This window comes from Lactuca sativa, chromosome 1 (assembly GCF_002870075.4).
Source record: "Lactuca sativa cultivar Salinas chromosome 1, Lsat_Salinas_v11, whole genome shotgun sequence".
In the NCBI taxonomy this organism is placed as follows: Eukaryota; Viridiplantae; Streptophyta; class Magnoliopsida; order Asterales; family Asteraceae; genus Lactuca; species Lactuca sativa.
In genome coordinates this window covers 131652314-131656943 of record NC_056623.2, presented here as the reverse complement: position 1 = coordinate 131656943, position 4630 = coordinate 131652314, and positions in this window count along the sequence as shown.

Genomic DNA, 4630 nt, shown 5'->3' with positions numbered 1-4630 from the left:
GGTCTTGTCATAGTCTGTTTCATAGGTCTCCCAAAGGAACTCACTATGTGACTTAAAAAGTGATTGAACCACCAACTTTCTCAAGACTTTGACACCCAACTCTCCCGGCTTGTCAATATGTGACTACATCTCCAAGATGTGATCACACCTAGACCTTGCCTTGCCAATAGGGCTTGAGTGACCTTAAACTTTTCAAGAACTTGTGGGTTAGGGAGAATGGTTGGAGGAGGAGAAAGAAGTATGATATCCATGGGACATCATCTTCATTAGGAAACCTTGTTTCAAGAGATTTGGGAAGATCATAGGTGTCTAAACCAGACATCTTTTAGGAGATATTCAAGATAGTTGATTTTAAGTCCTTAATATGACACCCAATATGAAATATTAAGGCTAGGACCCAACAAACTATTTTATAACTTAGAAGAGGTATGCCGTAATCCAAGCTATAAAATATTTGAAGGTAGGTGAATGACGATTCACCAATTTCCACCAAGATAAACGAAATGTATTATTAGGTTTTAATTGGTTTTGAAACTCCTAGATCTTTGAGATTCATTGAACTGTCCAAAGGCATGTTTCAATCTCGAGTGTGCCCTTCAGGTTTTGTGACTGGGATGCCGAGGATCACAAAACAAGGTGTGAAGTAACCATGCAAATCACTTGGTACCCTTAATAAATTACCCCTCAATCGATGTGTCGGTTAACCACACACGCTCCATCGATACTATGATAAATATTAAGTCACCCTTTACCTACCTTGTTAAGTCCAAGTTAGTGTGCCGGTTAACCACACACGCTCCACTAACGACTTAGACAAAGTGTAAAGTGTAATTTCATAGGTTAGCACCTTATTCACATTTTTCCTAAGTAACTAAGATTGGGTATTATTAAGAGATTAGTTACTTAGTATTTATCATTAATACTTTTAATGAAGGGAGAATTATAGTCCTGTCAAACTCGTTCGGCTAACGACCCTCCACCAGTCAAGCAAGCGGTGGGTGAGAGTGGACACCCATTAAGTTGCCATTTTACAGGCAACAACCTTATACCCACCTTATAGACCGGCTTCGTGAATGAGGCGTACTAGCGGTAAGACTGACTTTACTCTTATACATATACATATATATATATACATATATATATATATATATATATATATATATATATATATATATTATTAACTTATAATATTATAAAGTATAAGGGTTGAATTTTAACTTTTAAAATTCTAAGGGCTAACTTGGAATTGATGTATTCATAAGGAAAACTTTTCAAATTCCAAAACTTGAGGGCAAGTTTTGAAACTATTCAAAACTAATTAATTCCATAACTTATGTGTTTAAAATAATTTTAATCCAAAAACTCTTCAAGTTCCATAACTTGAGGACAAGTTATGGAAGACTTTAAACTAATAAAAGAACTAACTTTTCTTTATTTTATAACTTATGGATTTAATTATGGTTACATATTTATTCTTTAATGAAGTGACTCTTGAACTTCCATAACTTGAGGACAAGTTATGGAGTCATAAAAAATTATTCAATGACACAAGACTCTTCATTTTGTAACCATTGCCAACTTTTATGAGTTTTATGAGTCTTTAATGTGACTCTTCATGTAACTTGAGGACAAGTTACACAAACACATTTTATACTCAACTCTTAGATTAAAATGGATTGAAAACAACTATGTCAATTAACTTTTCTATTAATCTAAGCAACTCATAAGAACAAGATAATTCAAATCAAACTTTTTCATGTAATTAGTCTAAACCTTAAACTAATACAAAACATGAATCTATTGACAATTATCTTTGAAAATGGATTAGCATGAACATTACCATGTCAAAAAACAAGTTTATAAGTTCAAAAACATCTTAGGGTAATGTTCCTAGTCCAATTCCAGCCAAAAAAGTCGAATTTATGCTGTCTGGGGGTCCAACTCGTCGAGTGCACGAACCAACTCGGCGAGTTGGATGCATTTTGCCTTGGACTCGGCGAGTCCATTCATGGACTCGCCGAGTCCATTCATGGACTCGCCGAGTCCATTCATGGACTCGGCGAGTCTGCTGGGCAGACAACATCAAAACTCGATTTTGCAGCTTCTTTTGCAAGTATAACAAGAAAACAAGCCTAGGCTCTGATACCACTGTTGGGTTTTGAGCATTCTAACACTCCTAAGTGTACATGCAACCCTAAATACCTTGGATCTATGTTTTCTCTATTATACATGCAAATAAGAACTTCCAAGGTATTATCCTAATCTAGCATACAAAACAATGAATGTAACAAGATAGAATACATACCTCTTTGATGTAGAAAGTCTTCATGAAGCTTGAGTGCCTAGTGCCCCAAGTGTGACACCTCAAATGGAATCACAATCATCAAAACACTTAGAATAGCTTGAGAGAATTCTACACTTCATGAAATTGGCTAGCCCTCTCTAGAATAATACTAGTGCCGATTTTGCCAAGAATAATATCTTTATATAGTGTTACAATTAGGGCAAACCCTAATTATCATAACTTTCCATTTCCTTGGATCCATGGGTTCAAATACACCATGGAGCATCCATGGAGCATCATATGGGTTTTGGCCCAACTAGATAATCCATGGAGCATTAGCCCACTATACAAGTATGGATGATTTACACAATCAACCCATATATTTAATTAGTCTTCTTTTGATCACTTAATTAATCCTAGATTAATTCTTGATCAATACTAATTAAATAATCTCATTATTCTTATTATTAATATACTAGAACTTATAATATATTAATAACCATAAGTATCTTATTTCTCTCATTATAGTCTATCCAAGTGCATGATGGTATGCAACCCAAATGGACCATGTCGGGTCGGGTCAAGTCTTACCAATTATAGTTATGGACTTAGACATTAATCCAACATCGCCGACATCAGGTCGTAACCCGGATCATACGTCAATAAATGCCTAGGGCTACCCCGTGGGTCTTCCTTCTATACGTAAGCATAAACATAAACATAAACATAATGGGCCGACATTGTGGTCGTAGACCCATGCACCCAGTGAGGAGACTCACCACGCACTGCTGAAGACTCGCTGCACACTATCCTTTAAAGACTTTTGAGGGAGTGGTTCACCAGACTTTCATGGGGCGAAGGATCCTATTACAGCCAGGAGATGGATTGCGGACATCAAGTCTGCAAAGTTTAAGAGCTTCTGCCCGGAGGGGTCGATGGTCCGCTTTGCTGCGGGTTGTTTGAGGGACAAAGCTAGAGATTGGTGGGAGTCAATTGGTGACTCGCTGGGAGCCCCAGCCATGGAGGCTATGACTTGGTCAGACTTTGTGACCAGGTTCAGGGTGGAGTTTGCGCCAGTTGTGGAACTTCAGCAGCTGTCCAGGGAGTTTCTGGATATGAGACATACTACAGAGTCAGTGGCGGAGATCACCGCCAAGTTCAGGGAGAGGGCCTTGTTGGTACCTCAGTATGTTGGGGATGAGGAGATGCAGAATACCTGCTACCACGACATGTTGATGGATGACATTCGTGAGCATGTCAGCTATTCAGCCTGCCTGACCTTGGAGTCCACGATTGCCAGGGCGCGGGAGAGGGAGATTAATTTGGAGCACCTCAAGAAGAGGAAGGCGGAGAGTGAGCAAGTTTACAGGGGTTTTGGGGAAGAAACCCAAGGGATCGGACGTCAGGTCGAAGGGCCAGCTGGGCCAAAGCCGCTGCAGGAAAAACGGCAGACCGCATGAGGGAGCTTGTAGAGCAGGATCATCAGGCTGCTACAAGTGCGGCAAGAGGGGGCACTTTGGCGGGGATTGTACTACCCCTGCCCCCACATTTCAGACATCAGACTTGATTTGCTGCCATTGCAATCAGAGGGGGCATAAGAAGGCCAACTGCCCTAGATTGTCAGCAGTATCAGTAGCAACGCCAGTGGTGGTGCCGATTCCAGTGACATCACGAGTTGTGGATGGCCGGAAGGTCAAGGCAGAGGCTCCAATGGTGCGGAGCAGAGCGTTTCAGTTGACAGCCGAGGAGGCACGCGCCGCACCCGATGTGGTGACGGGTATGATTTTTTCTCTCTAATCTTTTATGTTATGTCGCTGTGATTTTGATATGTGATATGTATGTTCTTTTTAGGATCGTTCCATGTGAACGGTATCCCAGTTCAGGTGTAGTTTGATTCGGGTGCTACCCGATCGTTTGTCTCTCTTGCGCTTAGCAAGAAGTTTCTTGAGTCCTCGGGCACGTTGGATTGCGCTTTAGAGTTTGAGATTGCAGACGACCGGTCAGTGCGGGCATCAGAGGTTTTCAGGGACTGTATTTTAAGATTGTTCGAGGAGCGTTACCTGGTAGACTTGGTTCCCATACCGTTGTGGGGGAATAAGGTTATTATAGGTATGGATTGGCTAATCCCCAATGGAACGGTGATTGATTGCGCGCAGCAGTTGGTGCAGATCAGAACCCCAAGTGGGGGAGAGCTTATGATTCTGGGCGAGAGGCCACAGCAAGGACCAGCCTTATATTTAGCAGCGAGGGCTAGGCGCTACCTTCAGCAAGGTTGCGAAGGATATGTTGCCTATGTTGTGGATACCCGGGAGGAGGGTAAGGCGACGGTGGGCAATGTGCCAGTTG